At 52.3% G+C, this 13715-nt stretch overlaps 1 protein-coding gene across 7 annotated transcripts in view; it reads left to right on the top strand.

Moving 5' to 3' along the window:
- akna (AT-hook transcription factor) overlaps positions 1 to 13715 on the top strand; it is a 271963-nt gene that overhangs the window by 71155 nt on the left and 187093 nt on the right. The window lies entirely within an intron of this gene.

Here is a 13715-nt window from a genome sequence, read left to right as displayed (position 1 = left end):
GGATGTTAAACATAAGTAACCGGCAATGGTTTATTTTTGTCGCCTGCAAATCTTGGCTGATTAAACACTCTCCATATTCTCAACGGTAAAGGACAGAGCCCAGGGTTTACAGATGAGACGGCTGATAAATCCCCATAAGTAAGTGTCTGAATCTCAACCTGTTGCTTGCTTTTGATACTCTAAGTTGCGCATCCGCTGGCATTTTATCATCTGTAAGTACCTTGTATTTAAAGCACTATCTGGGAGCTTGGAGAATTATTAAGGTCACTGAATACAGGAGATGAGAGGAACACCGGCTTGTTTAGTTCTTTTCTGGTGTTGCTATAGTCACCGTGTGCCTCAGAAGGAATGCTTGGTAAGCCTGAGGTATTAAAGCTGTGTGTTGTTCAGTCTGCTTTTTGTCTGTTTGGGAGTGGAGTTAAGTCAGGAAGCAAGGATTTTATGGACCAAGTGCTGGAAAATGGGATCAGAATAGGTGTTCTATGGCCGGCACAGTCATGACGGGCCTCTTTCTGTGCTGTAAAACTCTACTCTACAAGCGAGGGAAACCAGTCACCATGAAACAGATTGCCCAAACTGGAACATTTCAGAAGGGATTCAGGACCAATTACAGCAAAGACAAGTTCATTTCTGTATAATGTAAAGTGTCAGTGATTAACCATGGGTGTCTAAGTTTTATTAAGTCTGTGTATTACCTTTGTGTAGGCTGAGATCCTTGCGATGAATCTAATTTGCTTTGATCTGCAATATTCTTCCTCTAGTGATCTAAGTTAGCAGTTTCAGGGCATTTCCATGACCCAAATAAATGAAGCCAGAGTCCTTGTGAACTGTGGCAGATAAGAGATAATGTACTGTATATATATATATATAAACAGATTGGTGTGTACAGTGCATTCACTGCAGGCAGTATTGTTTCTTACATTTTAAAGAGTCAATGTTGCCATGGTGAAGTGTCTTAAAAGGAGCTTTGCTGAAATGGTGTAGAAAACAGCAAAGAATGTGAGGTGTTGGTGTTATAGGTACATAGCAAAATAGAAGCAGGAGGAGCCTGCATGGCTGATCATCATGTTACCCTGGTCCCGCTTTCCCTCCATATCCCTTGATCCCTTTAGCCCCAAGAGCTATATCTAATTCCTTCTTGAAATTGCACAATGTTTTGGTCTCAACTACTTTTTGTGGTAGTGAATTCCACAGATTCACCACTCTTGGTGAAGAAATTTCTCCTCACCTCAATCCTAAAAGTCCCTTACCCTGAAACTATGACCCCTAGTTCTGGATTCCCCCCACCATTGGGAACATTCTTTCTGAATGTCAAACCCTGTTAGAATTTTGTAAGTTTCTATGAGATCCCCTCTCACCCGTCTAAACTACAATGAATATAATTCTAACCGACTTAGTCTCTCTTTTTATGACAGTCCCGCCATCCCAGGAATCAGCCTGGTAAATCTTTGCTGCACTCCCTCCATAGCAAGAACATCCTTCCACAGATAAGGACAACAAAACTGCACACAATACTCCAGGTGTGGCCTCAACAATGCCCTATACAATTGCAGTAAAACATTTCTATTCCTATATTCAAATCCTCTCGCTATGAAGGCCAACATACCATTTACCTTCTTTACTGCCTCCTGTACGCTTACTTTCAATGACTGATGCACGAGCTCACGAAGGTTCTGCTGAGTATCCACCTCGCTCAATTTACACCCATCCAAATAATAATCTGCCTTCCTATTTTTGCTACCGAAGCGGATAACGTCACATTTATCCACATTATATTGCATCTGCCATGCATATGCCCACTCACTCAGCCTGCCCAAATCTCACCTGAAGCATCTCTGCATCCTCCTCACAGATCACCCTACCACCAACTTTGTATCATCTGCAAATTTGGAGATAATTAATGTATTTAGTTTCCTCGTCCAAATCATTCATATATAATATGAACAGTTGGGGTCCTAGCACAGACCTCTGCAGTACCCCACTAGTCACTGTCTGCCAATCAGAAAAAGACCCATTTATTCCAACTTTTTGCTTCCTATCTGCTTTCTATCCATCTCCAGACACTACCCGTAATCCCATGCGCTTTAACTTTCGAGACTAATCTGCTATCTGAGACCTTGTCGAAATCTTTCTGAATGTCTAAATAAACCACATCCACCGGTTCTTCCTGGTCAACTCTACTAGTTACATCTTCAAACAATTCTAGTAGATTTGTCAAGCACGATTTTCCTTTCGTGTCTAAGCAGCAACAATGGTTTTAAGACAAAAAGGAAAATGCATTTTGAGTATATTGCAAAAGTGTTGAGCTGTAGCAGATATAGCCCTGACAGGGCAGCACGGTGGCACAGTGGTTAGCACAGCTGCCTTACGGCACCGAGCTCCTAGGTTTGATCCCGGCTCTGGGTCACTGTCCGTGTGGAGTTTGCACAGTCTTCCCGTGTTTGTGTGGGTTTCGCCAAAGATGTGCAGGTGGATTGGCCACGCTAAATTGCCCCTTATTTGGAAAAAATGAATTGGGTACTTTAAATTTAAAGAAAAAAAAAGATATAGCCCTGACTGCAAAGTTCCCATTTTTTTCTGTCTGCTTGGGCCAACATGGCTATGCTACAGGAGAATTTCAGAGCAGGCTATTTCTGGTTGTTCCGGCCAGCCCACAGATTACTCAATACCTTGTGTAAATTGTGTTGCCCTTTTATGTATTTTCTTTTTATTTTCTTTTATTTTCATGTACTTAATGATTTGTTGAGAGCTGCTCGCAGAAAAATCCTTTTCACTGTACCTCGGTACATGTGGCAATTAACCAACCCAATCCAATACAGCAGTCTTCAGGCAAGGAGTACTGTTTGACCTTAGCTTAGAAAAAAATAGGTTTTTAAAGATCACCAATCAACTGCTCTTAGCTTCAAGTATCACGTGATGAGTAGGCTATGCAAGCTTGGTTAATTCAGGGTAATTCTGACACTGGCTTTCAGATGAAAGGTTTGTCAAGGCTCCAACTGATGGTGCCCTAATTTCCATTGAACTTAAAAACTTTATTCAGTAATACTAGAGTGTTCAAGTCTGGACTAACACACGCAACCCCTCCAACTGTGGGCCCCAATTCCAGTCCCTTCTCCATTCCATAGGAGCTCCTCCTGGTTCTTTCCTCAACTGATACCATTCCTTTGTCCCCCGCCCCACTCCTCTCTCAATCTCATTTCCCACTCGCATCTCCTTCTCTCCCTGACCTTCAATCTCTTACTCAAGCCTCACACCCCAGCTCCTCATCACGTCCCCGGAACCTCCACTTCTCGAACCCCAATCTCCTTACTACACTCCTCTACTGAGCCTCTCTGCTCCATTCTCACACCTGTTGTGATTCCTCCTCCCCTTGAACATGCTGACTGTAAAGTGGTAGCATGTGTTCACTGCAACCGTCTTTCTTCGAGAGGTTGCGGCCATTTACTCCCTGCTTCATGCACCTCCCCACCAGATCTAATCCGCTGACGGCTCCTGGATCCCAATCTATAATCCATGATCCTAGTGCATTCACAGAGACCCAATCCTCTTGGTTCTTTCTGAACTGAACCCATTTCCCTGTCTGCTGTGGTGAAATGGTGATATGCTTATGGGCTATATCATAAATGGATGGTGTGTGACCTCCAACAAGCAGGTGGCGGTGCAGACACATCATGCGGTCGCTAGACCAAGATCATGTGACCAATGACTCCCATTTAAAGGGAGACACGTTCGGCCATCTTCGGAAGAAGATTGAGAGGGTAATGAGACATACAAGTGAATGGTCAGTGCTCGGTACAAGTTCCAGAGGAGTAATTAGCAGACTCCATGATAACGTGCTCTGTATCAGATTGCTACCCTACCATACGAGACTTAATAAAAGATTCTGGTTTGGACAAATTGAAATGTCTGGTGGATTCCTTTGTAAGGTACAAAGGACCAAACAAAACGGGCTGGATTCTCTGCCGTCGGGATGCTCCGTTTTGCCTGCAGCCCGGGGGTTTCCCGACGTTGTGGGGCTTCCCTACATTGGGAAACCCCATTGACTAGCTGGCGATACGGAGCATCCCGCTGGTGTGCTGAACCAGAAATCTGGCGCGGCGGGACGGAGAATCCAGCCCAACATCTCCCTCTCTCTCTGAATCTTAATTCCCATTTACATGTCGAGGCTCAAAGCATTCCCATCCTTTCTCTACCAAGGTTCCTCAACCTCTATTCCTGAGTAATATCAAATCCTTTACCCCACCTTGTGAAATTTAATCCTTTTGCATGTGCATTCCACTTGGACCAAGCCCCTTGCTACCTTCAGTACCCCAACATATCCTCCCATGGATCAGACCAATATCTTCATTCCATAGTCTCACTAGTAGGATCACCACAAGAATTGACTGATTGAGAAGAAGACATGTTGATACTCAGAGCGAGACATTAGCACTTACATCTGCAGCTCTATGGTATTATAAACTTTCTATTTAAATTAGGCTGCATTTGTATTTAAATATAAGCATATCTTATGTAAAATAGAACAGATTTTGTAGATTGTATCGCTGATTGACTATATCAGCAAACGAGAGATATGAAATGAAAATCGCTTATTGTCACAAATAGGCTTCAAATGAAGTTACTGTGAAAAGCCCCTAGTCACCACATTCCGGCACCTGTTCAGGGAGGCTGGTACGGGAATTGAACCCGCGCTGCTGGCCTGCCTTGGTCTGCTTTAAATGCCAGCTATTTAGCCCAGTGTGCTAAACCAGCCCCTGTGAACTGTGTCACCTATCAATACTTTTCAGATATTATCCTGGTAAGGCTAAAGTGGAACAATTTACCAACAATATATAGATATTTATTTTGCAACAATAAGAGGCCAGACATCATCATTACAAAAACGAGGGCAACACGGTGGTGCACTGGTTAGCATTGCTGCCTCACGGCACTGAGGTCACGGGTTCGATCCTCGCTCTGGGTCACTGTCCGTGTGGAGTTTGCACATTCTCCCCGTGTTTGCGTGGGTTTCGCCCCCCAAAACCCAAAGATGTGCAGGTTAAATGGATTGGCCATGCTAAATTGCCCCTTAATTGGAAAAAATGAATTGGGTACTCTAAATTTAGTTTAAAAAATCATTACAAAAACGCTTGGACTCTGAGTATCTGCAACCAGTGTCTTTGTCGGGATTTGTTGCAACGTATTTTTTCGACAAGAAATATCAACAGTTCGGCTGCGCAGTTCTCCCCTTCTCCATTTATTCCTGTGCAGATTTTTTTTCAGCTGGTTGCTCTCAATGCTGCTCGCGGATAAATAAAGTTTAAACCTCTGAATAAGTACCCGGATGGATAGCTGGGATCTTTGATCATTCAAGGTCTGCAGACCAATGCATGCTGTTTGAGATTTCACTAAATAATGCATGTTTGTAATGTTTGGAAAAACAGCCTGTACCACATTTCAATGAGGCCAAGCCATGGCACAGATTCCCCAGGTAGCCAGTGAAATCATTTGGAATTGATTAATTCAGATGCAAATCGGCTAGATTTCCTCCAGAAAGTAACGGTTTACTGTATCTGAGATTACACCTAACGCTAGCATTGTTGGCAGGAAAAAAGGCGACATTGGACCTATGGTTGTTCTCGTGTCATTCCTGGGTCCACTGTAGAATTGGTAGAGATTTGTTGCCATGTTTTTTTAACAATCAATTATCGTTGCATTATTGCCACCACCAGCTGGAAGGCAAGCTCCTATTTGAGGGGGAGAACCTTAGTCTTTCTATCAAGTCATTTTTAATACACATAGTTTATTGGAATGTACGTATTTGAGACAGTCTAATTGTGCAATATATGGTATTTGGACAGTACTAGTATGCTGCCTGGACCCTCTTACCCTGGGAGCTGTACTCATCTGCGGACCTCCCTTGGATTCTGCTTGCCAGGCTATTGTCATGGAGAACTTGTCATGATTCATGTGGGTGTGCACTCACACCAACATGATTGTACAATTTAACGTGGGGGTGGAGGGTGGAGGGGGGAGGGTGGGAGGGGAACAACAATCTGGCGTAAATCATCGAATTTACAGTGCAGAAGGAGGCCATTCGGCCCAGCCCTTCTACACCGGCCCTTGGAAAGAGCACCCTACCGAAGCCCACACCTCCACACTATCCCTACACCTCTATCCGATCCCCGTAACCCCACCTAACATTTTTTGGACATTAAGGGCAATTTAGCATGGCCAATCCACCTAACCTGCACATCTTTGGACTGTGGGAGGAACCCAGAGCACCCAGAGGAACCCTTACTGACATGGGGAGAACGTGCAGACTCCGCACAGACAGTGACCCAAGCTGGGAATCGAACCTGGGACCCTGGAGCTGTGAAGCAACTGTGTCAACCACTGTGCTACCGTGCTGCACAATAATGGGGCGGAATTCTCTGAAAATGGGGCTATGTCCCCATGCCCGCACGAAATGGACTCGAATGACTCTGGACTTTCCTGGAGAATGCCCAGAGTGATACTCCGTTTTGAAGGGGACTTACAGAGCCCTGGAGTACTCCATGTAGCTCTGGCTGCCGATACGGGGCCCGGCGCTTCCGGCTGCGGGTCCGTGCATTCGCCTGCGGGGCCGCCAACAACATGGCGGACCCACACAGCAAGCCGGCCCCAACAACATACGCCCCTCCCCCACAGATCACGCGTGCCCGCCGATCAGTGGCCCCCGATCACGAGCCTGGCCACCCTGGAGGCCCCTCCCTTGGTGACGGATCCTCCACCGCCCACCACCAGGGAGGCCGCGGGCTGGGTCTACAGCCGCCACTCCGAGCTCCCGCCAGGTGGAACCATGAGTGAACCACGCCGGCGGGAACTCGGCCTGCTGCCGGCGGAGAATCGCTGTGGGAGCCTCTTTCAATGGCCCCCGACCGGCGCCGCATCGACCGCACGCACGCAACTGTTGCCGATTCTCCGGTTCGCGGGAAGGCGTCGGACCCGATCGCGGGTCTGACGCCCCCATTCTCCGCCCCCGTGGCGAGTACGATTTAGGCTTGGAGAATCCCGCCCATGATATTTAAATTGAAAGTTGGGATTCCCGTTATATCATTGGCGGGGGGGGAGGACGGGGACAATTGATCAGGGAAATTCCCCAGGCTTAAAAGCCATTTTGGCACGATTCCCCGACCACTCCACCGTTCCCGCCCCTCCAAAAATGGGAACAGAAAATTCCACCACCGCCTCCCCTTCCCCAAGTTTGCACAGGTTGGTTGGCTCAGGGGCAGCACTGTGGCGCAATGGTTAGCATTGCTGCCTCACGGCGCCGAGGTCCCAGGTTCGACCCTGGCTCTGGGTCAATGACCGTGTGGAGTTTGCACATTCTCCCCGTGTTTGCGTGGGTTTCGCCCCCGCAACCCAAAGATATGCAGGGTGGGTGGATTGGCCACACTAAATTGCCCGTTAATTGAAAAAAATGAATTGGGTACTCTAAATTTATTTTAAAAAAGGTTGGTTGGCTCAGCATTGTCGAGTGATTATTGAAATATAGAAGTTAAACAGTACTGTAATGTATAAAAAGTGATTGCGATATCTGTCTTTTACTCTCCAAACTCTTGATAGGAGGATAGCAAATGAATGGCTCCATAATTTAAAGCCCTGGGTTTACTTCATTAAATTTCAGTTGTGGCTTAGTGTTGTCTCATTGTTGTCACTGAGTCAGAAGTTTGTGGGCCGGGTCCAGGGATTTCAGTGCAAAATCTAGGCTTGTGCTTGAGTGCAGCACTAAGACATCGAACCAAAGCTCAGTTGGCCCTCTCCGATGGCACTATTACAAGGAAGAGCAAGGGAGCTTTCCCCAGCGCCTTGGCCAATAATTTGCCCTCAAGCAACAGCAGTAAAACAGATTACCTGCTCATTTCTCTCAGTGCCGTATGTGGGACCTCGGGCGGGATTCTGCGGTCCGCCAGCCGTGTGTTTCTCGGCCGCGCGCCGGTTGCTGGCAGCGGGATTCTATCTTCCCGCTGATTGTCAGTGGAATTTCTCATTGTAATCAGCCCCACACTTGTGGGAAACCTACTAGCGGGGCTGTGTTGTTGTCAGGAACATCGCTATGACGTGAGAATTTTGGCCCTTGGTGTGCACAAATTAGCTGGTGCATTACCAACATTACAGCAGTGACTACACTTCAGCAGTCTTTCATTACTATGAAGCACTCTGTGACAGCTAGACTTTGAAAAAGGCACTATATAAATATAATTTCGTTCTATTTCTTTCTTTACTAATATGAGCTCGAAACTCTGAGCCAAGGTCACATTTAATGGCAAAACATACTATGACAATGCACTTTTGCACATTTTGCAATTTTTGGAGCTGCATATCTGTGGAGACGGGGGTCAGCCGATGCAACAGAAAGAAAGCATTTCAATCTGATAACAGTCACACACCCACAGATGCACTAATCCACCATGCCACTGATATTCTGCTGTTGAGTAACTAATATTCCTGAGGCACAACCAATAGCGGAAAAGCCAGACCTCTGCTTTTCATGTTTCGATAATGTAAACGCACCTTTAACATTGTGCTAGTAAAGGACAAGGGCAGCATTACCTCCCAACTTTGTAATAAAACTAGGATCTCTTTCTAAGTTACCACTGCTGAGGTAATTTTACTAGCGGATGTTGTTAAAGCAGATTGTAACATTTATTGTTCAAGATGTTTTGTTGTATGAAGTGAAATGTTACCCTCTGAGGTATTTTTCTAATGAAGAGTTGGCATCATATGAAGATAAAATGACAGAGACAAATCTTTCATTACACTTTGGCCTATTCCCCAAGTAACTGCGTTCATTCTGTGCCAGCTTGTATGCAGGATCCTTCCATAATCATAAATGCAGCCATGGAAGTATAAAAGGTTTTGAGATTACATGACACACAGAAGAGCAACAAGCATAGATGTTCCAGTGGAATTTGTTAAATATTTTGTACAATGTTACATAAATTGGACCAGTAGGGATTTGAGCAGATTCAAAAGCAACAACTTTATCTCAAACTAACCTACCCACTGAGTCCAGTGCTTGTCAGGCGAGTAGGGTTGTCAGAAAGTTACAATTCTGAGACATGTAGGGCGTCATTCTCCGACCCCCCGCCGGGTCGGAGAATGGCCGTTGGCCGCCGTGAATCCCGCCCCCGCCCCCGCCGAAGTCTCCGAAGGGAGAAAAGTCGGCGGGGCGTTAATGGCGCCGCTGCCGCGGAGAATGTCACGGGTCTGCGCAAGGCAGCCGATTTTCGGCCTGCCGATATTCTCCCTTCCGGATGGGCCGAAGTCCCGTCGACGTGATGACCGTTCACGTCGACGTCAATCAAACCTCCTTTTCATCGGCGTGACCCGGTGCTCCAGGCTCACGCCGACCAGCGAGGAGGTGAGTGACGGCCTGGGGGGTTGGCTCTGGGCAGGAAATGGCGTGGCCGCAGACTGATTGCCTGAGGAGAGGTGTGTCTCGGCTTGTGTGTGTGTGCGGCGGGGGGGGGTGGTTAGAGTAGGCTGGGCTCCGGGGGAGTGCCGGGAGGGGGTCCGTGCCGGGGTGGAGGTTGGGGGTTGGGGAGGGGTTCCGTGCCGGGGTGGAGGTTGGGGGGGGGGGTCCGTGCTGGGGTGGAGGTTGGGGGTTGGGGAGGGGGTCCATGCCGGGGTGGAGGTTGGGGGTTGGGGAGGGGGTCCGTGCCGGGGTGGAGGTTGGGGGGGGGTCCGTGCCGGGGTGGAGGTTGGGGAGGGGGTCCGTGCCGGGGTGGAGGTTGGGGGGGGGGTCCGTGCCGGGGTGGAGGTTGGGGAGGGGGTCCGTGCCGGGGTGGAGGTTGGGGAGGGGGTCCGTGCCGGGGTGGAGGTTGGGGGTTGTGGAGGGGGTCCGTGCCGGGGTGGAGGTTGGGGGTTGGGGAGGGGGTCCGTGCCGGGGTGGAGGTTGGGGGGGGGGTCCGTGCTGGGGTGGAGGTTGGGGCGGGGGGGGGTCCGTGCCGGAGTGGGTGATGGGAGGGCAAATGAGTTGGTCCACCTGGCCAGGTGCCAGCCTTCAACAGTTGGACCCATGCGGTCCATGCCACCTGGCTGGGGGGAGGAGGGGATATGGGCAATGATGACATGTCGTCGTTCCCCTCCCCCCCACCAGGTCGTCATGTTTTCAGATCATCCAGCGATGTTGGCCGCCGTGGTGGCAGCCGCTCATGTCTATGTTGCCCTGGATGAGGAGGAGGAGGAGGAGGAGGAGCGTGCCAGAGAGGCGGCGCAGGCTGCCGCAGAGGGGCAGGCGGCAGCCGCCCAGGCTGGAGGGACACCTGACCGACAGGACGAGGAGGGGGAGGAGGACGTCGCGGCCCCACGGCAACGGAGGCACCCGAGGGCGCCCCGTGTGTACCGGCCCCGGCAGTCATACCAGGACCTCACGGACCGGGAATGCAGGAGGAGACTCCGGATGAGCCGGGAAACCGTGGCACACATCTGCCACCTGCTGGCACACCTGTCACCGCGTGGCACTGGCGGGGGACACCCTCTCCCCGTGTCCGTCAAGGTTACGGTGGCCCTGAACTTTTATGCAACGGGGTCATTCCAGGCACCGAGTGGGGACCTGTCCGGCATATCGCAGACATCGGTGCATCGGTGCATCCGGGCAGTGACAGATGCCCTTTATGCCATGGCGCACCGCTACATCCGCTTCCCCGTGGACCGGGCCAGCCAAGATGCCCGGGCCGTGGGCTTCTCTGCCATTGCCGGGTTCCCCATGGTCCAGGGCGCGATCGATGGGATGCACGTCGCCGTGCGGCCACCTGCAGATAACAGGGCAGTGTTCACTAATAGGAAGGGGACCTATTCGATGAACGTACAGGTGGTCTGCGACCACCGCATGATGATCCTGCACGTCTGCGCCCGTTACCCAGGCAGTGTACACGACTCATTCGTGTTGTCGCGGTCATCCATCCCCGGCATGTACGAGGGACGCCATCCCCGGCTGAGGGGCTGGTTGCTGGGCGACAGGGGCTACCCATTGCGATCGTGGCTGATGACGCCTATACGGAGGCCACGCAATGAGGCGGAGAACCGCTACAATGATGCCCATGTAGCGACAAGGGGAGTGATCGAGAGGTGCTTTGGCGTGCTGAAGATGCGTTTCAGGTGCCTGGACCTCTCTGGGGGCGCCCTCCAGTATCGGTCAGATAGGGTCGGCCGCATCATTGTGGTGTGCTGCGTCCTGCACAACATAGCCCAGCAGAGGGGCGATGTGCCGCAGGCAGAGGAGGGCGGAGTGGAGGAGCAGCAGGAAGAGGCCCAGTCCTCCCCAGATGAGGGGGATGGGGGCAATGGTCAGGGCAGACGGGGTAGACACAGACGGGTGGCTGTCCACCGTTACCGGCTGGCCCAGCGGGCACGGGACAGACTGATAGACGCCCGCTTCACTGACTAGATGGGCGTGGGAATCGGGTAGTATGGCCACAGACCGCACACCATGACAACAGCCGACCACCCACACCCCCCACCCATCCATCCACCCAGCACCATCACCCCCCTCCCCAACCCCACACACCCCACCCGCATGCACACCACCCCCCCACTCCCAATTGCCGATCCACCGGCGGCACAACGGGCCGGGCTCACCCAGTTGCGGGTGGACGCGTGTCTATCGCAGGCCATGGAGGATGATGACAACCCGCCTCCGATGAGCTCCTGGCTCTACATCGTTGGACTATGTCTGACCCATGGCCACAGTACCACCATCCACCCGGACCATCCCTGCATGCGGCTGTGACACTGCAGCGCACGGTCCCGTCCTCTGCCCGGGGGATGTTGATGGCGGCCCAGGGGGAAGGGGGCAGACTCACCTGGGGCTGAGGTAAGACCACCCCTCACACACACACTTGCGCTCAACGTACATGACACCCCCGCACACTTTGGACAGAGTACAAAGGCAGCTTCGGTAGGTGTAACATTGACTTTAATAACCAAAGGATTTCATGCACGTGCCCTAGCGCCTAAAACTCATCTGTGCCCTGCACCCGTGCCAACTTACTCAGTGTCTAATTGTTTGGCCTTACGGGCCCTTTGACTACGTCTACGTGGTTCCCCAGACGGTACAGCAGAACTGGAGGTGGACTCCTGTGATTCCTGCCCTCTGACACTGGATCCCTTTGGCGGCCGTTTCCTGGGGCGTCCTGGCCTAGATGGGCCAGGCTGCGGCCCGGGCGACTGGGATGGCGAGCTGCCAGCCTGTCCTGCCCGTTGCCCACCCGATGCACCTGGGACGGAAGGGGGGGAGTCCGAGGTGTCGCGGTGTACCGGGACCTCCCCTACAGAGGGAGCCGGGACGGACCACACCACCTCCTCCTCCCTCGGGGTGCCCGATGGCCCCCAGGCCTCTACATGGGTGGGGGATGCGAATGGACTGGCCATCCGACGCGCCCCCGACATCTGGCGCTGCCAGTCCTGGAGGCCCGTGCTGGTATCGACAGGGGTCTGCAGGTTTGCAGCCATGGAGCCCAGGGGGTTGTCGAACCCTGTCTGCGACAGTGCGACGCCAGCTCGCACATGGCCACTGGCGCCGATGCCCTCAGCGATGGCCTGCTGAGACTGGGCCATGGCCTGCAGAGACTGGGCCATGGCCTGCAGAGACTGGGCTATGGCCTGCTGAGACTGGGCCATGGCCTGCTGAGACTGGGCTATGGCGTTGAGCGCCTCTGCCATCTGGCGCTGGCACTGGCTCATGGCCTCCTGTGAGAGGGCAGCCATTTCCTGGGCCACAGACGCCGCCTGCACGGAAGGCCCCAGGCCTCGCAAACCGTTCCCCATGTCTGACACCGTCGCACCCATTGCCTCCACCGCGGACGCCACCCGTGCGGTGTCAGCCTGGGTGGCACGCATGACCGGGACCACTCCCAGCTCCTGGACGCGGGTGGACTCCTCCACCTGCGACCGCAGCCGCCGCAAGCCACCCGTCACCCTATTCGCTCGTCTCCGTGTCGGTGGTTGCATCGGATCTATGTGTGGGTGTGGTAACTGCAGGAACCCGGGATCCATCTGGGCGGCAGATGTTCGCTTGGCCTGGGCTGCCCTCCGACCGCCCGGTCCCTCTGCTGCTCCTACCTCCACCTGCTGTACCAGGACGGCTGTGTTGTGCGCACCAGTGAGTGTACCATCACTAAAGTGCCCAACCGTGGTGAGTGTTTCTGCGATGGTGGAGGGTGTTGGTGACAGCAGTGGCGTTGTGTCGTGCTCTTCGTCCCACTCTGAGTCCATGGCACTTTGGGGTGGGGGTTCGTCTCCACCCATCCACTCTGAGTCACTGTCCGGTATTTCGTCTTCCCGGGTAGGGGTGTCCTGGGTAGTGCTGTCCCGGGTAGTGCTGTCCCGGGTAGGGGTGTCCTGGGTAGTGGTGTCCCGGGTAGGGGTGTCCTGGATAGTGGTGTCCTGGGTAGTGGTGTCCTGGCTCGGATGTGACGGGGGCCTGTGGCTGCCCCCCTCATCGCTGGGTGGTCGCTCCCGCACGTGACGGGGGTGTCGTCTCCCTGTTGCTCCAGGTCTCTCCGTCTCCCGTGGTCTCGGAGGGGCATCCTGCGGGCGGTCTGCATCTGCGGGGATGGGTGCCTGGACGTTTGGTCCTGCGATACACAATGAAGCATGCATGGTTAGACATCAGGCAGTGATCAGGTGATACGGGAGAGGGGGATATAGGGGAGGGGGGATATGGGGACGGGCTGTTGGTGGCTCACTTG

This window comes from Scyliorhinus torazame, chromosome 22 (assembly GCF_047496885.1).
Source record: "Scyliorhinus torazame isolate Kashiwa2021f chromosome 22, sScyTor2.1, whole genome shotgun sequence".
NCBI lineage: Eukaryota > Metazoa > Chordata > Chondrichthyes > Carcharhiniformes > Scyliorhinidae > Scyliorhinus > Scyliorhinus torazame.
The sequence above is the reverse complement of the archived record's forward strand: the minus strand, read 5'-3'. Positions and strand labels throughout refer to the sequence as shown.